Source organism: Mustela erminea, chromosome 3 (genome assembly GCF_009829155.1).
Source record: "Mustela erminea isolate mMusErm1 chromosome 3, mMusErm1.Pri, whole genome shotgun sequence".
Taxonomy (NCBI): Eukaryota; Metazoa; Chordata; class Mammalia; order Carnivora; family Mustelidae; genus Mustela; species Mustela erminea.
In genome coordinates, this window is record NC_045616.1 from 139,240,942 (window position 1) to 139,265,398 (window position 24,457).

The 24,457-nt window shown below is 44.5% G+C and overlaps 1 protein-coding gene and 2 long non-coding RNA genes across 9 annotated transcripts in view; 2 read left to right on the forward strand and 1 right to left on the reverse strand.

The window, feature by feature from the left end:
• PDZD2 (PDZ domain containing 2) overlaps positions 1-24,457 on the reverse strand; it is a 348,844-nt gene that overhangs the window by 108,355 nt on the left and 216,032 nt on the right. Inside the window, exon 1 of one of the 7 annotated variants that reach the window (XM_032337691.1) lies at positions 22,726-23,177. The exons of the other annotated variants lie outside the window; for them this stretch is intronic. The gene's annotated coding sequence lies outside the window, so the exon portion shown is untranslated. Of the gene's footprint in view, positions 1-22,725; positions 23,178-24,457 lie in introns of those variants that run through there. 7 annotated transcript variants of the gene reach the window in all.
• On the forward strand, positions 2,512-4,527 carry LOC116587023. The gene is made up of 3 exons (XR_004284263.1): positions 2,512-2,631; positions 3,874-3,944; positions 4,307-4,527. It is a non-coding gene; the product is annotated as an uncharacterized LOC116587023 (long non-coding RNA).
• LOC116587024 lies at positions 20,662-23,460 on the forward strand. The gene is made up of 2 exons (XR_004284264.1): positions 20,662-20,745; positions 23,170-23,460. It is a non-coding gene; the product is annotated as an uncharacterized LOC116587024 (long non-coding RNA).

Below are 24,457 nucleotides of genomic sequence, written 5' to 3' on the forward strand. Positions count from 1 at the left end.
GAACGGAAAACATCCGAAAACAAAATCAGAGCCATGGGCCGCCTAGAAAAACAAACACCCCAAAAAGTTATTTCTTGAATTGCACACCAGGAAGAGCTTGATTTGGAAGACTGTGGAAGTGGGAGAAATGAAAGCACGGACCAGAGGACCTTCTCAAATCTCTGAGGGAAAAAAAAAAAAAACACGAGAGTTTTCCTCTGTGGTGTTGTTCCATTTAGACTCAAACATTTCTGACAGATAAAGGGGCACCTTCACTTGTTCTGACTTCCCCAAGTGAGGACAAACCACAGCTTTTTACACAGACTTTTCACACAGACTGGAGCTTTATGAGGCCGGCAGGGGTTGCAGGTCGGGGATCAAGGCACCCAATTCACCAGATATTTAACTCCACATGGGCTCAGGGAAAGCCCTAGGACACCATACTGTCAGAGAGCACAGCAACTCTCCACAACTAGGAGAGTTCTTTTTTTTTTTTTTTTCTGTTATTAACACCTTACATCCTGAGCTCTCTTCAGACATTTCCTCCTAAAGAGACTTACTGCCGTTTTAAAATTTGCTTTTATGGTCTACTGAGAGGATCAACATGAGATCTGTTTACCCCTCCCTGTCCAACTTCCTCAAAGGATTTACATATTGGCATCACCTCTTCTCACAACTTACTTTGGCTTTGGGCAAAAGGACATGATCTCCTGGATGACTTAAGGGAAGGAAAAGCTAAGTCTGATGAAGCAGATCTGTGGAAATTTCAATATTGCTGTTTCTTCAAGAACTAAAAAAGAAGGATTTTTAAATTATCAGGCACAAAGCTTACAAGGCCCAATTTCACTTTGAAATAACTTCAAAACCTATAAGTAAATACACTTCAAAGTCCAAAGGGGCCTCTCACAGACTATTTCTTTTTTAATTGTGTTATGTCAGTCACCATACAGTACATCACTAGTTTTTGATGTAGTGTTCCACGACTCTTTCAAATGGCTTAAGTTCTAGATCAGAGTCCCCAGACCTGGTCTGTAGAAAATGTCTGGTTTTTAAAACCGAGATGTCCCAATTCTCTCTTTCCCTAGGGCAGAGATGAGAGATAGAAGGGGAAAAAAAAAAAAAAAAAAGAAACTGACGGGAAGAACAAATAAGGAAAGTGAGTTTTCAGATTTCATTCTTGTCTTAAATCCCAACAGGGCCAATGAATAAAGCTGTATTTAAAATGCCTTGCCTTGGATTTCAAGACAATATGGAGACACCCATCACACAACACTGAATCCAACCATAAATCACTCCCCAGCTTCCACGGGTGAGTGTGGAGGCTGAAGAGAAAAAACACACAACTATTGCCCCAGCCCCCAACACTCACAAGGGGAGTTTCCGTGAGGCATTCACTAAGCAGACCCAGAAGGGAGTCAGACTTGTGCCAAGGAACAGATTTTCTCTGAAAATTAAGGGGATGATATGAGGAGAATAAGGTTCAAAATTCTGAGTGCAGGCTTGCTGGCTCAGTGCAGACAAAACAGTGAATGAGGCAGCTGATTTCTGCCCTCACAGATTTTCAGTCAACCTATAATTAATGTTGCAAATTAATGTGTCAGTTTTCTAATTAACTTTATATAATTATTATAGTGTATTATGAATTAAATTGACATGTTATATTATTTACATATTGTATTATTACATAATTAACATGTTATTAACATATATATAATATTATATCATTAACATTTATACTATAATAAATTATACTATATATTAACATATATAACACATATATTAATATGTATATTATTTATATTATAAATTATACATTACATAAATGAAATTTTATATAAAATAGTAATAAAAATGAATAGATATTAATAAAATATATTAGCTACTAGGTAAATATTTAATAAAATAATATTGATATAAAGTAATAAAGATATATAATGTGGATTTATATTCTCTACATTTTAAGATACTAATTATATGAAGAATGTTCCAACAGAAGCACAGGTTACTTCAGAATCTTCTAAAAGAGGGACTGGCCTGCTTTGGGGGTGGATGAGGACAGACAAGGTTTCCCTCAGAAGTACCTGGGGTCTGAGGTCCAGCAGACGTTAGCTAGACTGGGAGGGGTCTGCATTGAGGAGAGAGGAGAGAGGGTCCAGGCAGAAACTAAGACCATGTTTAAGGCCCTGTGGTGGAATCTGACTATGAATTACAATTCTCCCTCAAACTGGAGAAGTAGTAGTGGCAAGTCTCTGGGTTGAATAGTTCCCCACACCCGCCCCCCAAATTCACATCTACCTAGAACCTCAGAATGTGACATTACTCGGAAATAGGGTCCTTGCACGTAATTACTTGGGGATCCAGAGGAGATCATGGTGGATCAGTGTGGGCTCTGAATCCGATGAAAGTGTCCTTCTAAGAGACAGAAGAGAACATACAGACACCCAGAGAAGGCAGGGCTGTGTAGCTGGGCGTGGAGGTTGTTGTGATGCGTCCACAAGCCAGAAAATGCCAGGGACTTCCTGCAAAGACGGAAGCTGAGAGAGACGCAAGAGGTGCTTCCTCCCTTGGAGACTCCAGAAGGAACCACCTCTGCTGACAACTGGATCTGGATCGCTAACCTCCAGAACCGTGAGAAAAGACATTTGCCCTATTGTAAGCCATCGCATTAGTGATTTATTTTTGTGTCAGTCCTAGGAAATGAACACAGCCTCCTTCTGCCCCCTTCAGCTTTCCCAAGACTTTTTGACTCTTGAATTTCTTTCACAATAGGATGAAATCTTGTAAAACCTCTAAGATCTGCTTAAAATAATTTCATCATGTTTTTCATGGTCATATAACCAAGTAATTTTAAATAAATCCAGTAAATATGCTCTTAAAGGGCTTTAAAACCCCTTTTAATATAATCTTTAAAAATATCAGGGTGTATTTCCCTGTTTCCCAAGTAATGCATGCTGTGTCATTTATTTCAGATTAATCCATAAGGACAAAGACAATTTACTGACTTGAATTTAAATAACGTGCATCATTTTAAAATATTTAAAACATACATTTTAAAATACAGAGAAAAACTACCTATGGGATAGTTGTGGTATCAATAATAGGAAAAACAATAGCCTGCTGTTTTAATTATTGATCTTTAGAATTTTGCATCTGAATTGTATAAAATGTCCTAGTTTATTTTAAAAATTATTATGTTTGGTATTTAGATGAGAACATGAGAGATATTTCCAGCTGCAACTTGTAATCATTTCTCCTTATGTAATAGGTTAGGGGGCAAATAGTCTTTACTCCAACAAACAGCAGCAACATTCGCTAGAGCAAGAGACAGAGGTTATGTGTGCATTTTGATCAGATGAGTGGAACCCAAAGATCTGGTGAAGGTCACCTTCAGGAGAATCATCACTGTGACATTCCTTGTTTATATGAACCATCAGTGCCCTTATACTCCTTGTCTTTCACGACTTTTTTAAAAGGCATAGCCACAGGGATGTTACCAAGCAGGGGGAATGATTTAACACCATACAATGGGCAAAACCACTAGGGTGGCTAGAGCTGATCTCTGTGAGAGGAAGTTGTCTGGGTTTCTGAGTCACAAGAACACCAACTGTTTTCCCATTCAGAATCTGCTCTGAGATTCTTTTTTTTTTAAAGATTTTATTTATTTATTTGACAGAGAAAGATACAGTGAGAGAGGGAACACCAGCAGGGGGACTAGGAGAGGGAAAATAGGCTTCCTGTCGAGCAGGGAGCCCAATGCGGGGCTCGATCCCAGGACGCAGGGATCATGACCCGAGCTAAAGGCAGGCGCTTGACCCAGATGCCCCACGCTCTGAGACTCTTAACCCATGCTGGAGGGAAAATGTTTAAGCAATTCTTTTATTTTCTGATTTTTAGCAAGGCCACTGGACTTGACTCCATGATCACCTTTAACAACATGACCTCAGGAACACCACTGCCAGTTCTCGGTAACTTCCCAGTCACAGGTTTGTAATGTGCGACCTCCTGCCCGAGGGTGGGGTCTTGTGGTACAGTGAGCTTCAGAGAGCTCAAACCACTGAGTGGTGGTTTCCCCCTGGGTCGGAGCCAACAGGCATTAACTGCTGTCATGTCAGCTTCTCTCCTCACTAAACATGCTTCAGAAGGTATTTAAAAAGCAAACAAACCCAATAAAGATGTCAATGTGTATTATCCATGTTTCCCACAGGTTTCTAAAGGACCCTAAACTTTGGAAGGGGCTCGGTTTTGTCTGTGTCCTTCCCCTACGGCACTGGACGGGTTATCAGAACACAGGCTTTAACTTGACAGCCGCTCCTTCCTTTTCTTGTAGCACTAGAAGTGGACCGCCATCTTGTTGGCCACGCACAGACAGGCTTGCTACCTAACGGCATTACAGACTCAAGTCGTTTGCACTGTTCAGACCCCACCTAAAAGTTCCTGTGAAGAGAGGAGTCCCCAGTCATATCTGCTTTCAAACATGCTCACATTTCTAATGGGTACCTTCATCTCATGGGACTACTTTCCCTTCCTTGTACAATAAAGTTGGATTTGCTACTCACAGCCTTCTGTGGAAAAGAGAGTGGAAGGGAAGGTCAAGAGAATTGTGTCAGGCAAAGCACATCCGTGGAGGGATAAAAGAGCTGGGATTACACATCAGACACTCACTACCATCATTAATGCTTCCTTACTTTGAATAACTCCACATCTGTCCAAAGTCAGTAACAGTCGTCCTATTGTCATCACTATCTGACCACTGCAAACTTGTGAGCTGGGTAAGGAAGATGCGCTGCCACCCGTCTATCAGGGACAGAATTTAGGAATGAGGATGATGGAGCTGCACCGAGCCCATCTGGACTCCTGGTCCAGAGCACCTTCTTCCTTCTGTACAGAGGGAAAGAGATGGTAAAGCTGTTGTTTTAGGAACAGGCTGCATTATGGTCAGGAAGATCTTCCAGAAATCTCCTGTGCCACAGGGAGAAGTGATGCTCACTGGGGAACGGGTTGGGTTAGACCTAGCAGCCCATTGGACAGAACACAGGTTTTGGAGCCTGGCAGACCTGGGTTTGAATCCAGATTCCGTCACTTGCCCATTATAGGACCTTAAAATGAATTATGCATTTTTTTCCCTTTTTGCCTCCATGTCCTCATCTGATATGGGTTGCTTTGAGAATTAAATGATATTTAGATATAAAGCATGACACCTACACATGCAATACCTGGAATATGTTCACAATGACTACATCCAAGCCCGCTGGGCTACATAGGCAGACAAATCAACTAACTACACATACAAATCCCCATTGGTGAAGGCCAAGAAGGAAAACCCACATGATGACGTTGAACGTGGCGGGGAAGTGGATACCAGCCCTGGGGCTCTGCCCCACATACTCTGAGAAAGTTGGCTTTCCTGGAGCCCCCACGAGCATGTCAACTTTCTAATCGAGCATTTTAGAGTGTCACATGTGAATCACCCCAAACTCAGAGTATAGGCTCAGTTAGAAAGATGCTCGTTTCAAAGGAGCAAGAGGACAGGGAAAATTTCCAGATATGTCTGTCTACCATTGTTAAGCTCCTTGATGCACCTCTTCCCAGCCCCTCAAGAGGCTGGTCCCCTCTGAGGTTCCATAGAACACAGGTGTTAAGACATCCTCCAGTGCCCAGCCTCTGGCCGATTACATTCAACTTGGCATTTGATGATAACACTTCCCCAGAATGTGCTCTGGTTGTGTCCACGAGCTTGTCATGTTGATCAGCAAGACTGTGCACACCTTAAAGCAGGTTCATGGCTCTTTTACAACCTCTCATCCCTGCCTCCCATGTTCTCTCCGAGAACGCAGTGGATTCCCAAGCACACTGCAAGCCAAGAGCCACAACGTATCTAATAACAGAACTGAATCCTTTACCCTTGGCACTGAGAAGTAAGGAGGAGTATCAGCAACAAGGCAATGGTTTTCAAAACATATGACAATTTTACAAAAATATGCTTAGACGTGGAGCTACACTTTTGAAACATGAATCACTGCAAGTAAGGAAGGGGTTTAGAACTAGTAATACCTACCCAAAACACACGCACGTGCCACAGTCCACACACGGCGGTGAGCACGTTGAGAAACGTAAGTAGTTTGTCAATATGCTCTTCCCAAAACTCACATAGCAAAGGGGGAGAGAGAGACGTGCAAGTCGCTCCTTCATATCTCCCTCCAAACCATTCCTATAACGTTCAACTTACAGCCTCTCCATAAGTTTAATCTTCCTTCTCCGTTACAACCTCTTGCATTCATGGTCTTACTTAGGAGGCTTCCCTGCCCTAGCTGATACTCTATTTTCTTCTAATATGTTCACAGATTTCATTTTTTAAAAAGATTTTATTTATTTATTTGTCAGACAGAGATCACAAGTAGGCAGAGAGAGAGAGGAGGAAGCAGGCTCCCCGCTGAGCAGAGAGCCTGATGTGGGGCTCGATCCCTGAACGCTGGGATCATGACCTGAGCCGAAGGCAGAGGCTTTATCCCACTGAGCCACCCAGGTGCCCCACAGATCTCATTTTTACATGTAGCTTTCTACCCCATTTGGAATTTATTCATCGATTTTTAAGGCAGGACTTAACGTCACAGTCTCCTATAAAAGTTTCAGCTCATTATTGCAATGAGATCCATGAAGCAGACTGTCATCCATCCTCCAGTTTTCAACTGCATCCTTTTGCACACACCAAATTTCCTGACATACATGGGCCTGTCTGGGATTCCTTACTTTGTGCCACGGATCTATTTGGCGATCTCTGTGCCACACTGCTTGAATTCCTCTAAGTTTAAAGGATAGTTTGCTCTCTGGTAAGAAAGCCCACATCCTTCCTCACTGCTCTGATTTTCCCCCAAATTTCTTAGCTCGTCTCTCCCTTTTCCCCCTTCCAGATGAGTTCAGGTTCATTGGTCAAGTTCCAAAATAATACTTTCCAGATTTTAATGGAAAGTGTATTTAGTTATAGATAGGAAAGGAAGGCAGCAGCATCTAGTATCCTTAAAGGGCTGTCTCCAGAGCTGTAGTTAGCTTAAAAACTGTGTTTACAGATACATAATCTGAACAATTGTCCTTTAGTTAAGGAGGCAGTAAGCTAAGATCGCCCCCATTAAAAAGCAAACAACAAATTCACCCTAGCCAGCCCTAGCTTGGACTCTTTCAAGTAAATCTCCCTGCTGTAATCAGCAGCCCACAAGTTCTCAATTGAGGTCATGAAATCCAAGAAGGCTTTCTTTAGAAGTAATTTTTACCAAAATTATAAATCAAAGGTATACAGAGGTTATGAATTCAGACGTTCCCATCACATAATTATTTCAAATCACTCTCTCTCTTCTCCATTCTAACCTGAATTTCAGAGTGCAGTCTTTATGACATACTATATCTCCTGGCAGAGATATCTCAAAATGATTACCATAGACATTTAGTGGAACGCGTCCAATTTTAAAATGAAAACAGTACTTTGAAAGAGGTTTTAAAATTCTGGCATCCCTGTTTATATAATAATTATAATTCAATAAAAAAGTCCTAATATTAAAGAAGTGACAGTTTTCCTTTAAAGAAGGTGAAACAGATTTTTTCCTAAAAAGAAGCAAACAAACAAATAAATGAAAACCAAAAAAAAAAAAAAATAAGAAGAGTTGAAACTGGCTTGAAAGTGTAATAAGAGCTAGAAATAAGATCTCTATTTAAAATAGACAAAAATCTAGTACTGAGGCTTGTGGGCAAAGAAAAAGAAAACACACATCCTCTGTCTAGTCTACTTGCCATATTTTTTTCCAGGCTTCAGGAGACATTATAAAGATAACGATCTAGCAAGACTGAAGAACAGAAATCACATATGAGAGCAGCAATTTCTCTGTCCAATAGAATGCATTTGGTGAGAGCAAAGGGGCACAAAACCTCTTTCTTGAGACATTACACAGACCTTGCTCTGACATACCGACACATTCAAGGAGCAAACAGAGAAACCCACTGTGACGCATTTGCACAACCATGGAAGATTCCTTCCACTGTGACACATTTGCACAACCATGGAAGACTCCTCCCAGTGGAAAGGAAGGGCTACTGATACGTGTAACAAGGTAAATCTCAACTGAGTGAGGCTAATGAAAGACTTACATGGCTACCGGCTATAGGATTCCATTTCCACAACATTCTGGAAAGGTGAAGTAATAGGGACAGTGAACATATCAGTGGTTGCCAGAAGCTGTGGATGAAGAGAGGGTTTGGCCACAAGGGGCCACTTTCTAGGGTGATGGAATGGTTCTTTTTTTTTTTTTTAATTTTTTATTTATTATGTTCAATTAGCCAACGTTGAATGGTTCTCTCTTGACTGAGGTTGTAGTTTACATGACTCGTGTTTGTCAGAATTTATATAGACTGGCACAACTGGAAAGGTCTTCCTTTAGTTTCTTTGTTATGTTAGCACAATGTCTCAGTTTTGTACTTGAAGTATATTGCATTTAATCCTTTCTTCTGGAATTGGGTAAAATTCATTAGGCTAAAAGTGTAAGCAAATTCTATCTCAATAAACTTGACTTAATAATAATAAAGAAGAGGGGCACCGGGGTGGATCAGTCAGTGAAGCATCTGACTTCGGTTCAGGTCATGATCCCGGAGTCCTGTGGCCAAACCCTCAACTGTTTTGAGATGGAGCCCCATGTCGGGCTCTGCATTCAGCACAGATTGTGCTTAAAATTTTCTCTCTCCCTCTGTCTCTCCCCACACTGCTCATGTGCACTCTCTTTAAAAAAAATTTTTTTTTTTTTTTTGCAAACCAAGCTTTGTGTTTTTGATACCATTTTCTGTTCATCAGGAGTGTGTTAGCTATTTATTTTTGTAGGAAGGATCTACTTACTAGAAGTAAAGAGGACCACACTGGGTTTTCTTGCTGGTTTGTGCTCTTCATTTTTCCAGCATCTAGAACTCACCTTCTCAGTCTTTCCATAGAGGAATGTGGAATTTCTCTCACAAGAATTTAACGGTATTAAACGCTGGTGCCAGGATGTGGTCCTAGGCTCCTGCATCAGAATCTGATCCTATGGGGTTATTTTAAACAAGCCCCACATAGCTTCAATACAAATCTACAGGTTTTCATGGACAGTCAATCTCACAACAGAATGAACCGGAGGCATTTCAACTGGAGGCATTGTTACTAAGAGAAGTATACTATTCACATCAAAGGAGGCAACAGTTCTTTCCCAATAAGACTGCACATAGAGAGTTTGATTCAGTTCAAGGATGAGAAAATGGCAATCCTCTTACGATGAGCCGCTGAAGAGACTTAAGGAGGCTTCCCCTGGAGAAGATGATGGAGGGGGTCTAGGAGGGCTATAATGGTTTTGTACACAAATACATGAATGGTTATATGAGGAAAGGTGTAGACCACTTCAAGGTGTCACAGCTTACAGGGGTAGTTCCCATAAGAAAAAGATAAAGGATGGAAGATATTTGGCTTTAAAAGACAATGATGTTTTAAACACCTAGGACCACGCCGTGATGGAGTGGCTGCCTTCGGAGGCAGGGATGCTGTAGGCAGGGCTGTGGATGTGGTGGTGAGCTGGGTGAAAGGGCCTCCGTGAAGAGAGGTGACCAGCACTAAACCAATCACACTGAGTTTGGTGGTTTACCAGCTGTGCCCATGCCCGAGAGAGAACGGGGTATCTGGGAAAGGCAGTGGAGGAGAGGAAAGGCAGGGAAAGGAAAGGGTGTGGACACATGGAAAGGAGGTGCTGAAGGAGGAAACCATCTCTCTAGCTCATTCTGCCTGCATGGTCAGGGGGCTTTCTGTCATTTGATCAGCTTTTGGATTTGGAGAAGCTCCTATTACATGAGGGTTGGTAGGGAAGGGACATTTATTATCTGTCTCCACTCCCGGGAACCAGTCCACAGGCACATGACTTAGATCTGGCCCACTGGAGGCTTTTGTCTGACGCTCTAGGACACAGGGACAGATAAAGGCTAGTCACAAGGGTCTAGTAATCGTAGTGGTGGCAGTTGGGGTATCCGAAGCAGAGCGTTCCTGTGCCATGACCTTGGGTGTGTTCTTGGCCACTTGGTCCTTGCCCATTCTCTTGAGTCCATACCTCACCACTGCTGTGGGCTTCTGTGAGCTACCCAACATTCTGGCACTCAATTTCTTTTCTGAGTAAATGAGTCAGAATTGATTTTTATTACCTGCAACCTCATAACTCTGTTAGGATCACGTAAATTGGGGAAGGAGATATTTTTCTTTTCTTTTTTTTTTTTAAAGATTTTATTTGTGAGAGAGAGAGACAGACACAGAGAGAGACAGACAGACCACAAGCAGGGAGGGTGGCAGGCAGAGGAAGAAGCAGGCTCCTGCTAATTAGGGAGCCTGGTGTGGGGCTTGATCCCAGGACCTTGAGATCATAACCAGAGCTGCAGGTGGATGCTTAACCGACTGAGCCACCCAGACATCCCAGGAAACTGGGTATTTAAGAGCTATTTTATATTACACATCTGTCATATATGAGGATGAAACTCTTTAAAAGTTACATGGCTGGCTCATATTATTGGTTGCATTTGGAGAGCTTAAAAAAAAAAAATCAGAATCTCTACCTTTACCACTATCCCTAATTGCTTCGAAGTTTCTAAAATACTAAATCAGGGCTAGTGGGGTGGCTGAATAGAAGCCAGCATATTTCTACTCTCTAAAGTTTTCCAGGTAATTCTATCGTCTATTTTTGGGAGTCTGGCATTTGGGTTTCTAAGCAAATGAAAGTAAGTTGAACCATTGAACAATTTGTCTGGTTTACTATAAAGTCTTTTCAATCTCATCTGTTTCAGCCAAGTCTCACTAACCTATAAGCATCAACAAGGTGACTCTCATCCCCCACCCCCCCAACCCCTTCTTGTTAGCATATGACTTCTTCCACAAACACCTGCTTCACACCCAGCCTCTACTCTGGACTGTCACTCTCCGGGAGGGAACTTCCCATTCTCTCTGCCTGCACATCCTACTTATGCATCAAGGTCCATTTAAGAATGGCCTCTTTCATGAGCTCTTTCCCATCCATTCCAACCTAGGCTATTTGTATAAATGTACAAGTGAAGTTGTATAATTTCAGAGTTGGAACGTCCTCTAATGAGGACATGCCATCTATGTAACGTCATTAACTCACATGTTCCTTTCTTAGAATTACTTTCTTACATTTTATTTCAATTTTCTCTTTTCCTTTTTTAGATTTTATTTATTCATTTGACAGAGAGAGAAAGAGAGACAGACAACAAGAGAGGGGAACACAAGCAGGGGTACTGGGAGAGAGAGAAGCAGGTTCCCTGCTGAGCAGGGAGCCCGATCCCGGGATTGACCTGAGCCAAAGGCAGATGCTTAACGACTAAGCCACCCTGGCACTCCTTCTTTCAATTGTCCTTGTCTCTTTTATACCTTCTTTCTCCAACCCCTACGTTTTCTTCTAACACGTCTATGGAGACATAGCTGGTGGTTAATATCACTAAGGTTGCATTACCACACGCCAAGCTCCCTCATTCCCAAGCAGTGTTATTTCTGAGGCAGAAGAGTAAAGTTTAATCCATTCTAGAGATTGCTCTCTGTTGGAACAGTTGCAGACAGTTTTACAGATACTAAAATCTGTCTGGTTCTTAATCTAGTCTGGAACACAAGGTCAAAAACCCTGCCATTCTCAAAACGACAAATCTTGAAGCATTTTCACCACCCAGCACAGCAGGAGAGGCATGAAAGACAGTCCCTGCCTTTGAGCAGACAGAAAAACATCCTGTGACTTACATGTACCAACTTGCTTCCCCAAACAATTCCTGGCTCTCAGTACAGCTGGAAAGTGGCCTTTGAAGGGCAGAGGGTGTGAAATGATTCACTAATGGGCCATTAGAGCGGCTTTAATCAGGAAATTCAGAAGTGATAGATTTCTATGGGAATCCTGATTCTCCACCCCACAAAGTAAGCCTTTCGCTGGGTTATAATAGAATAAAGCACTTATTCTACCTGGAGTGACTCTATTTGAAGCCTCTCAGCAGAAATAGAGCATCTTTGTTGGGGGAGGAAGACTGGTAATATAATATCAGTGATGATGAGACCACCTTTATATAGTGCTTTGTATTTTTTCTCCCAAAGCCTTCCACATATATTGTTTTGTTTGATTTGCACAACAAGTTTATAAAGGGGGTAGTGCAGACAGAATTCACCTCATTTTATAGACGGAGAATTTGAGGCACCGGAGGTTGAAGAGATCTAATGAGGAGATGGGGGATTCTGGGCATTCTGGGGGCCTCCATCTGTCAGCTGTGGAAGCAGCAGGATGGCTGATGTCACTGACATTTTAGTGCTAGAACTGGGGACAATATTTGGGTGAAATGTGGTCTGGCACCTTGCACATATGGGGATTAGATTATTGTTGCTCTATGGAGACAGCCCAGAAATAAGGCCGCTGGGGCTGAGTGAGTGGCTCTAGCCAAGGAACAGGGAGACTATTGGGCGTGGTCTACGTACATGTACCCAGAGGGCAACCCTCCCGGGCCCCCACCCCCTCAAGACAGCCAGTTCCTGCGGGAAGCTTCGGCTTTCTCATCCATGAAATGAGGCTCTGGGTCTGGGACAACAGGTCTGTGGCAATGGTTTCAAGCTTGACTGATTCTGATTCTAGAATCATCTGGGGAGCTTTTTATCCAAAGAAGAAAAAAAGAGCTTGCCCTGTAAGACAACACACATTGATTACATACAAGATTTAAGCAAAAGGGGCGCCTGGGTGGCTCAGTGGGTTAGGCCTCTGCCTTCGGCTCGAGTCATGATCTCAGAGTCCTGGGATTGAGCCCTGCGTCGGGCTCTCTGCTCAGCAGTGAGCCTGCTTCCCCCTCTCTCTGCCTGCCTCTCTGCCTACCTGTGATCTCTCTCTGTCAAATAAATAAATAAAATCTTAAAAAAAAAGATTTAAGCAAAAAAGAGGAGTATACGTAAGAAATAAAAGAGATCTCCAATCATCCTCCATTGCTGACAGGACAGCCGTGACACAAAAACATTCTGAAACAGGGGGCCACCATTTGAGGAGTTCTTCTACTCCTGCAGAATGTTTTACAAGCACGACTCTAGACCCTCACTCAGAATGGAGATCGGGGCTCAGCAGTATTTTACAACCTGCCTCTTTGTGATGCAGCCAGATTCACAGGCTGACTTTTGGGAACCAGGGTGTTGATGATAGTAGATAAGGAGTCTTCCTGCAGAGACAGGTATGAACTAACATGTTTTTCAGGGAGCAGTCTCCTGGTCGGGAGGCGTCACCCATGCTTCTTCAAGGCTGGGATCGCCACACTTGGGGCTACAGGGAATTGGCCCCTAAAGTAGAAATAGTAAGAAAGAGTTAAAAGAAAAAAAGGGAGAGAGTAGAAATAGTACGAGTCACCTTGTAATGGCTGTGCACCTGTGCTGTCCCACCTGCTGCGCGTGCGCGCGCGCGCACACACACACACACACACACACACACACCCTTCTTCAGGGATGACCCAGGAATGGGGAGGGTAAAACGACCCAGCCTGGGGGGGGGCAGAGGTGGTCTCAGGCAGGCAGCCCCAGGAATATGGAAGCTGAGCCAGAACAGTTGGTGGGTCACCACCCTGGAACCAGGGTAGGGAAGGAGTAGACCCAAGGGATGCTAGTCAAGGTGAGTCCAAAAGCTGAGCCAGAACAGTTGGTGGGTCACCACCCTGGAACCAGGGTAGGGAAGGAGTAGACCCAAGGGATGCTAGTCAAGGTGAGTCCAAAAGCTGAGGGTATCGTGGTATGGTTATTCGGTCCTCCATGTGAGAGAGACTGAATGTAGGTCCTGGAAACTTCCTTAAGACTTAGTCCGTATGAAGTCCTCAGCCTCGGTGACCTCTCTCCTGCGAAGACAGGGCTAAGACGGCAGGAACAAAGGACAAAGATGGCAGACCATATTTGGTGACTGCGAGGCCCCTTTCTTCACTAGGAGTCAATAGATTGAGTTTGGGATGCCAGTCTCCTGGAAGGTGATTAGCACAGACCAGTCTCCAAGCAGCTGATAACCTCAGATATATGGACAAAATTGGATTTCCAGACCTCTGTGGCAGCTCTAGGAAGCCACCAGCAGGCTAAATGACATATGTGGTTTGACCAAGGTCAGCAGCACATTTAGGAGACAGCAGGTCAGGACTGGGGGCCCTGGGTTATTCAAGAAAATTGCTTGGGCCATGGAGGCTCAGTGAGCTTTTCCTCTTCATACTTGGCCAAAGGACCTTTCCCTAATTTGCAAACATCTATGAAAATCTTACAAAGATACACGACTTGCATCATCTAATTACACAGGTAATAAATCACCCTTGGGGAATGAAGAAGGCCACCCACCACGCTCCTCAGTGCAGAGCATAAGGTCAGCTCGCACACAGCAGCCCCAGGAGCTCAGGAAACAGCCCCTCACAGGGCCGCTGCTCCCCAGACGAAGCCTTTCCATGACAGAGACACGAGGCAGACATGCACCTGCTACTGGGCCCTTTTCCTTGGCTCTTTCTCCCAGGCTAAGCCTCCACCAAGTTCACTCGGCAGCCTGGAAGCTACCCTGGGCTCCCAGAGACTGAGTGTAGGACACTTGGAAGCACGTGTGGTCTATGAGAATCTCCCACTTTCCCTCTCCTGGGACATCTTTTCCCATAGATAAGTGGTACAACAGTTAAGCTATTACCTATAACAAAGAGCGCTTGAATCATTAGAAGTGAGTTTGGAAAACATTGGCCTTAATGGGATTATTATGGGCTACAGCCATCCACCCTCAGTTTACGAAATGCAGAAACCTTAGGCTCCACCCCGACTCACTGCATTAAGAATCTGCATTTTATCCCCAGGTGATTTGTAGGTTGGAACACACCCTCCTGTCCTGGGTTAATATTTTTCTTCTGGTAAATGAACATCTAAATATCAAATGGTAGCTTGTAGGAGAGGCGAGCTGGCTGGCTTTCTTTCCTTCATCATGCACCTCTCGGACATCTCGTACTAACGTATTTAAATGCATAAAATGTCTAAGATTACAAAGAAAACCAATTATGTTGAAATAGAAAACCCTAAATGTCTTAAAATGTATACCATTTTAAATTTTTTAATATATTTTTAGAAGATTTTATTTATTTGAGAGAGAGAGAAAGAGCATGAGTGGTGGGCAGAGGGAGAGGGAGAGGGAGAAGCAGACACCTGCCTGAGCACAGAGCCTGATGCGGAACTCGATCCCAGGACCCTGAGATCACAACCTGAGCCAAAGGCAGACTCTTAACCAACTGAGCCACCCAGGGGTCTCTGTGCTTCTTTATTAACACACTAAATAAGAAGATCTACCAACAGGTTTATTTTTTTTATTAGTTTTTAAAGATTTAATTTATTTACTTGTCAGAGAGAGTGAGAGAGAGAGAAAGCACACACAAGCAGGCAGAGTGCCAGGCAGAGGCAGCGAGAGAAGCAGGCTCCCCACTGAGCAAGGAGCCCGATGCGGGGCTCTATCCCAGAACCTTGGGATCATGACCTGAGTTGAAGGCAGTGGCTTAACCAACTGAGCCACCCAGCCGTCCCTACCAACAGGTTTATTAACTGATGTATTTTCAAAGTTGTAGTGAGCAGAATGTTGCAAGATATCTGCTACAGAAACTATGCCTCATCTCTACTGGTGCCCGGCCTGGGGACCGCTAACACTACTGTGCTTTGAACGGTAGTGACAACAAACATTAAATTGTCCTTCCTTTCAGGTTCACAGTTGCACTGAAATCTATTATTAGAATCTAGGTTAAAAGTAAGAGATGCTTAAGGATCCCAGGCAAAAGGAGGTAGAAAAGTCGGCTCCAAATCTGTCTCTGTCTGATCTTAGTTTGAGCACAGCTGGTTGGATCACTTCCTTCTCTGATAGCAACTGCATTTGCCTTTTTGGCTTCTGTCTGCCAGCTTTGATGCGAGTTCCTACTAGAAGATGAGCGCTTAGATGTTTCAGGAGTACTTTTTTTTTTTCCCCCAAAGATTTTTATTTATTTATTTGACAGACAGAGATCACAGGTAGGCAGAGAGGCGGGCAGAGAGAGGAGGAAGCAGGCCCCCTGCTGAGCAGAGAGCCCGATGCAGGACTGGATCCGAGGACCCTGAGATCATGACCTGAGCCAAAGGCAGAGGCTTTAACCCACTGAGCCACCCAGGCGCCCTCAGGAGTACTTTTGATCGAATCTTTTTGGTTGGAGTCCCAAATATTTCTGAAACAGAAAGGCCAGGCTCCGTTCTGAATACCATCACACTGAGTAACTAAAATAATCCCATTTTGCAGGAAGCTGCCTTCTCCATCTGCATAGGTACTTCCATTCAAATGTGGATTTAATACAAATTACTGACTCTGAAACATTCTCCCTGCTCTGCCCGAGGGCTTGGGGCAGGCTACCTGTCTCTTGGATCGTAGGCAAGGCACCTTTTCGAGGTGGTTTTCTTGCCAAGTATAAGCAACACTTCCCACAGCCATGTCAACGGTGGTTCTCAAAATAAGATCCGTTTTCAGAAAAAGCCAACACCGATTTGTCTCTGAATTTCAAAATTGTACATCCAAGCCATCTACGCCGGCTCTGCAGGCCATTTCCCCCTCACACTAACCAAAGTGCCGTGAAAGCAAAATGGAACTGAGCACATCAGCCCTGGGGAATTCATGTGACACTCGGTTTGAACTCTCACAGAAAAGTCGCTACTACACAATGAGGCGTTTCTCCAACCAACACAAATCAAGTGAGCATGTTTCAGCCACGTTTACAGAAAGGAAGAGTGACCTACAAACTTGAGCCACAGTCTCCCATTAAGATTTTTGCTCAAAACCAGCCACGTCTCCAGCTCCACGTGAGTATCATGAATTATTTTCTGCTGGCTGCCCTTCTCCAAAACCAACACGCACACACTGCTCTCGCATTAGTTTGTCTTGAGCTTGGCCTGCTCATCTGAAAAAGAGGGCTAAACTTTGCATTTTGAACACCTGGCGATGAATGAGTTGCATGACTTCTATCTAGTTCCCCGTCCATCCTGGCTCAGGGGCCGGTGACCTAGGATATGGTTCTAAGAAAGAAAATAGGCTGAAAGCAGGAGAAACCTCAAAGATTTTGAGGGCCAGCCTGCGGATGATAGGAGTCTATCGCGGTCAATCATATCACCGTAAAACTGCTTATAAAATTCAGCCCTGTATTATTCTCAGTCATCAGGCCTAGGAAGGGGACTCTCTGGAGGCTTTGAGATCTTAGCTTTGAGACCACTCTGGTTCTGGAGTAAGCTAGACGTTGTCGGAGGAGTGGATGAAGGACCCACAGCATAAAGACTAAAGCTGAGGCAGATTCTCCACCCAGAAATGCCAGTGGCAACGAATGTAATTAATTAAGCCACCGGAATGCTAGAGCGATGACTCATGTTTCTCCCAGTGAAAGTTTGAAATAACTGACTCTACTCACTTTCAAGAGGAAGTGTTGAATTTTTGTTAACATTAGAAATGCCCTAAGAATGTCTAATTAGTTAGAGACAGGAGAATGTCTAAGGTCTTACCATTATGAAAACAGGAGGATTCCCACCGCGCAATGTCTGGTTGGGCCCCTGGGACCTTCATAAAATCCTCACCCACCAAGATGCCCCCAGGTACATACTCAGCTCCAGCATTCCGTCCTCCAACATTCCTTGACTAAGTTGAGGGAGAAGCTGAAGTCAAGCAAGTTCTAGCCTGTAAAAGGATTGTGCAAAGGACTTAGCCTTGCAAACCCAAGCCGTACCCTTCATTTCTGCCACCTTCTCCCCTGCAGCGCTTAGAGGCAATTTTCTGTTTCCTCTCCAGGTCTTTATTGCTCCCATGCCAAGACCGCCTTGCATCGGTTACAATCAAATACCTACGATGTTTTCCAAAGCCCGCAGCTTATTGCCAACATTCGGCCCTCTACCCCACGGGCAGATGTCTGGGAACTTTAGGCAAAGTGTTATAAGATGAAGACTAAGGTAGAATTTGGCAAGTAGAAGGCGAAGGCGTGGTTCCTTGGAAGACAGACCCTCCACTGGGTGATAGAACCAGCCCGCAGGAGAAAGGAACACTTTATCTGAAGCAGCAGAAACTAGAGCAAAAGGCATGGGTACAGGGTTGCTCTTCCAAGACCACCATGATGAATCCAGAGACTCACGCTATTTAAATAAAGGTCAACTATGGTGCCTTTGAATTCCCTCCCACCTCCCTCTGGCTTGAGCACTGCTATTTGTGTTCTGATTTGTGTGGGAATTCTAAATTGTTCAATGCAAGACCTTTTTTTTTTTGGAGTGGGAGGGAAGACAGTCTCTAAGAATTTTTAAGCTTCTGTTAAAAGGGCAAGGTTTGGGAAGATATAATGTGGAAACAGAAGGCCACCTATCTACCCTTTAAGGGAGAAATCTGCAAATGTTCTTTGCCCCGCCCCCCAAGTCTGAGGAGTCCCACTGAAACAGAGGCCTTTTAACTGAACTGCTTCCCAAGGGCCACTCCGGTCATTCCTTGGACTTGCCCTATTTGGCCAATTTCCATCTTCTAATTTGGGAAGAAGATGAGCAGAAATTAGGCAAAGAAGATAGTCCAAGTAAATCTTGCTTTAGGTACACCTGATAGCCTCCAAACCTCAACGTTACCAAAAGTAAAAAGTAAAGCTTCTCTTTTACCAAAGGAATCACTTTGGGTCCTTCTAAGGGCCAAGTTCCTCTGGTGCACATAGAATATAGTTACATTGCTTCTTCAGGAAGAGATCGTAAAAAGGGAGACAGATCTAGAGCCCAGGTCCATTGCTGCCATGGCCCAACTCATTGCGCAGGGACTTTGTATCTAAGCTGGGACTGTGAGCTCAACCCGTGCCTTACTGAGGCCATCTATGGAATGCAGTGTAGTGGGGCTACATGCCCCCACACACTCAGATTTAACAAACCATGGTAACCTAAGGGAGTGGGCCACCAGGGAGAGCAACGCCATCAGAAGGTGTCCGAGTAGGCCACACTCAGGCTCCTCCTTTGCTAAGCAGAGCAGGTGTCTTGTGAATGGAAGAGAGATGCTGCCATCTTATTCCCTGGCCACTAAAGAAACAGCAGAGCTTCAGAGAGGACTTGCAAGGTGAGAAAAATGTGGTATCCCTGGCCCCCACTGCAGGATATGTCTAGGAAGGATATTTGGGTGCATTGCCTACAGAGGTTCTTAAGAGGGACAGAATCTGTATGTGAACACAAAGCCACACAACGGGATCCCTGCCAGCCACTGAGATGGGAAATTACTGATTCCCTTTCATGGACATGATCACTAAGTCTCCCTTTCTAGCTCAGAATCATAACTTCTATTAGGTTGGCTGTTCCTCTCTTCCAGATTTTCATACTTTTGCACACGGAGGCACACATTTAGCTCCGTCTTTTATCCTATTCACCATCAGGAAAAAGCTGATGAGTAGAGTTCAGATTCCAGCCCTGTTAAGATAGCCAAAAGGAGGGGGCAGATGCTCTAGCTTCCAGCGGACACACCTGCCCTCCCAATATGCTATAAATGAGTTGGCTAATTAAGTGCAGCTCGTGTCTTATCCACCAGCTTAGCTCATGATCAGACTTTGCTTGATGGTTTCTGTCTCTTTATGAGCCACCTTGGTCACATGGCTCAGAAATGAAAAGGTCCCTCATGCTAATTTGGGATACCAGGTAGTTCTAGAGCTCTTACATACATATCGCCACTCACGCAGACGAACACGTGACTCGCCCTCTAATCATGGCCTGCTGGGAACCCAAAGCTGACCCTTCACCCCAGAGCCTACCCCATTAAATCTGGCCACACAGCACTACACCCTCTTGGGCAAGCTTCATAAATTCCCTCACGTGCTGTGCTTCCTAACTGCTCCTTGCTTGGGGAGTCCAGGCCTCAGTCTGCTCGGCTTCTAGTCGAGTTTCAGCAGTTATGCAAATCAGGTTTCTGACTATGTCTGAGAAATTCCAGCGCGTACAGGAAGAGCAGGTTACTTAATCTCTATATTCAGAGCCAAACTCCTTTCTAAACACAGGCAAAGGTGCTGCCTTGCTCACAGGGTAGATTAAAGGACCCACCCTTGCCAGCTCTGACAATTTGACTTGACAAGTGCATCGCCGCCATCTTGTTTTCTAGCCCTGAACCCCCACGGGACACCAGCCTATACATATTTTCATACTTCATCATTGGTTTTCATCTGTCAAACTGGACCCCACCCCCATTCTTCTCCACTGACAGCATCCAGTTTCCAAATACAGGATACTAGATGGCTGAAGTGTCTTGGAGAAAAAATTAATACTGACTGTTTTGTTTTTCTTCTTAAACTGCAATCTCCTTGTGAGAAACTTTTCTGTATTTCTGCAGTGGACAATGAGCTTCTTACAGAAGTCTGCTCCACATCCAGGCCTGCAGTTTTGACACAAGTTAAACATGAGCAAGGTCACCAGATTTTCCTCTTCCCTTATTAGAAATGACATTAACAATGAAATACTGTGCTGGGTGGAAGAGAATTGCATGTTCAGGGGAAAGGCTGGTGGACCTATAGTAGGCTTTCTTAGAGAGCAATAAAGGAACACTGTTCTGGATATGAGAAAACATGACATTCACTTAGTTCACTATCTTTTTTTATTACAGAAAATGTCTTTTTTTTTTTTTCCTCCCAGAGTGGCAATACCAAACAACTCAGATCGTAGAATTCTGGCCAGCATTCGGTCCACAAAAGAGGAACAAGGAAATGGATCATTTCTGTGTAAGTAAGCAGGGTGTTTTGTTCCCCATCAGTTCCTTCCAGTGGGGGGCACGATCAAATATGGTGGGTCTGTCTCGTAGATGGCTTTGCCAGCAGGTCCACCAACAAGGGGACTGGGCAAAATCCAACCATATTGTACAGTTTGTCTGATGTTTCTTTCCCACTGATCGGACCCAGCTTCCCTGCTCCCGATCAACCCTTTTGAAGGCAATAATGCCATTTAACAGACTGATGAATGATAATCAGTTTCCAAAACAACAACTCATGGAAGCTGTGGAGGACTTGAGCTGTGTCAACCCATTGATCATTCTGGTCATGAATGATGTTAAAAATCAGAGGTCAGCAACTATTTTCTCTAAGAGGTCCTAGAGAAAATATCCTAGGCTCTGCAGATCGTATCTGTCGTATCTGTCCCTGTCCTATAGTCTTCTTTGTTGGTCTCTTTAACCCTTTAAAATGTAAAATACATATTTAGCTCCTGAGCCCCACAAAAACAGGCTGAGACAGGCTGGATTTGGTCCATAGGCCACAGTTGGCTAACCTCTGACGGATTCCAGAATGGACCCTATAAAGGAGTCTGTCCCCCAACTCACCTTAATTCACTGCAAAAGGGGCCCCACCCATCTTCTGGAGAGCAGGCCAGAAAGAACAGGAGTCGGGGGTGGTGGGGAACAGAGAGGCTGTGTGGAATGCCCCGTACACTCCCTCCCCACCACCGCCGTGGGCTTCGCTGTGGAAGGCAGAGAAGTTAGAGGGAAAAAGAAACCAGAGATAAGGTGTAGGCTGCCCTGACTGAGCACAGCCATCTCCCAGCCCTCCAGACCTACAATGCAAAGCTGAAAGACTGGGGCTCCGGGTGAGGATGCAGCCAGCTGGGAGGTGAAGCAGCTCTCACACCGGCCTCCCCAGACACACCCCAGTGGCTAACAGGGCATTCTCAAAAGCGCAACCCAAAGATCACCGACACTCAAGCTGGACTAATCCATCGAAATATTAAATTCTTGATCTGATTCTGGTGCTCCTGTCACACTGACCACACACACACCATCTCTGACTTCCCCAGGTCAGCTCAACTCCACGACTCTGACCACTTCATTGTGGGGGGTGGGCGGGGAATCCACGTCAGATTATCCGGGCGCCTCGCAGAGGCAAGGCCTGGCAGTGGTTTAGAAACCCAGGCTTGGGGTGGTCTTTATTCCCTTCTGGTCCTCTCTGGCCAGCCTCAGCAACGGAAAGGATGCTGTGAGACGTGGCTACGACAGGAGCCGCAGATCCGTCTTCCAGTTCTCCCTGCATGTGGCTGGGACCCTTGGCCCTCCTCATTTATTTTCTACTTCTGAGTGTGAAGATGTCACCGTGACAGTTTCCAACCCTCTGCCCCTCCCCCCATGACAAATACTCAGGATCCACACTTCACTTTCCAATTCCCTGTCTTAGAAGCTGAGCAGAGAACGGCTGCCTTAATGGAGAAAACATTAGTGCATTCAGGCTTCACTCTGGATCCCAGTCAATTTCTGGATATTTCCCAGCTGTTATACATCTACCTCCTTTCTTACAAAAGCCAGCAAAAATTAGCAAGCACCTTATCGGCGCTGAAGTATGAAAACACAGCAACGGTCAAGCCTGAAAATCAGTTTCTGGTTGGCTATCTTCAAAGTCTGTGTTCTAAAACAGGGCCTGCCTGCAGTTCATTTCTCATCTGCCCATTTTAAAATCAGTTTTCACTAACCGCTGTGCGATCCTGGGTGACTGTTTTTAAAGCAAACCCCCAGAACATCACCGTCATTTGGTCATCAAGCGACTAAGTGAGAAAAACTCTCGCTTGGGCAGATATCAGCACAATTTAGGCGAGGTCTGCTTCTTATGTCAATATTATCTACTCACTTCTCATGTGCTTTAAAAAATAATAATAATAAGACCAAAGAAGCTGGGTTCAGAGAGAAGATGCGATTCTCTGCCCTGCTCGGGCGCCCCTCTTACCTGCTTCTGAGCGGATCAGGTGAGCGCGCCCCGCTATGCTTCACGGCCGCTTGACCAGGACAGGCTCCAAAGTTTGTTGTGCTTCATTTCCCTTCTCCATTCCGTTCTTTAAAGTCCTGGGCTATTAGCTATCTACAAAAATGTGAGCCATGCCAGCGCGTGCTCCGACTTCCTGCCCGCTCCCCATGCCCTACTGAGCTTAGAAGCAGATTTTCTCTCTCCTCCTCCAGCTTCACCTCCGGAGCTCCGGGCCCCACCCACAGCACTCAGATCATTTTTCATTTATGAGTGCATCCAGCTACACTGTGTTTGTAAGAGAATGAGCCAACTCTTGCCCCGCCAGGACGCTGGAACCACGCTGCTACACGCGGCTTTAATGTGCCAGGAGTACGCGGGAGAATTAGATCCTGGCAGAAGTCATCTGTGGTTTCCTCCCTCCTGCAGGTGTCTGCGGAGCCAGCTTCCATCCACAGAGGACCCACGGCGGGCTGATGGGGCCACAGTAACGTCACGACACAGACACCACCACGTCCCGAGGAGCACTGAAGATTTTGACCAAAATACCCCCAAACATGAAGCTAGGACCATCAGTTGAGAAACTTACAACCCAGTGACCTATTTTCGTTTGCACTTCTTAAAGGGCCGGCCTTCTTATTGCATTTAAATGAGAATAAAAATTGAGACTTTAAAAGATCTTATAAAGAAGCCCATTGGTAAGTAAAAGACCATTTGTTTTTTAAAAAAAAAAAAAAAGCCCATTGTCATGATGGTCCCAAATCTAAACTTTCCTACTCTAACAACACTCCCGTCTTCCATCCCAGACCGCTGATCCCCAGCATGGAGATTATGAGCCAGCTCCTGAGAAAACTTACCTAGCTAGAATGACAGCAACGATAAAGTTGGTAAGATGTTATCAGGAAGTAGAAATTTTAAACATAGGCGCTCCTCCCCCACCAAACCAACGTACATAGATCGTGACTCCCGCTATGCATAAAATTTGCCTTATTTGCAGCTGGAGCAAAAGGGGTCATTCATGTACCATCAACCAGAGACACAGGTCTGGAAACCTCATGGCCTTCAGAGTGGGTATGAAAATTTACATAAAGCTATTAAAATGGGCGTGATGTCTTGTTATTAAAATACTGACAGCCTTTTAGCAGCTACACTTGTTGGGAGCAAAAAAGCTCGACAGCAGTCAGTCTCAGGTCATACTTCTGGGAAAGATGGAAAAACTGTGAGGTTTTAGAATTAATATTAGTCTCTTTTTCTCTGTTCATTTACTTTATTTTCTTATAATTTTTAAAAGATTTTATTGATTTGTCAGAGAGAAAGACAGAGTGAACACAAGCGGGGTGGGGGGGGGAGTGGCAGGCAGAGGGAGAAGCAGGCTCCCCGCTGAGCAGGGAGCCCGATGCGGGACTTGATCCCAGGACCCCAGGATCATGACCTGAGCCAAAGGCAGATGCGTAACTGACTAAACCACCCAAGCATCCCTTCGTTATTTATTTACAGAGTTTTATCCAATATGAATTTCCCTCTATGAATCTCGTGTTGTCAAAAGCTAGTCCCAATCAGCAGGGTAAGTTCTTCAATATAAAAATTTAAGAAATTTTTCTATATTAAAAGCCTGATGACTTAGTATCCAGATTTAAAGAAAGTCTGGTTTTTCTTTAATAAGATGGTTAAAAGTTAAAACATCCCCTAAGAAGAAAATGCTATACATTTTTCACAT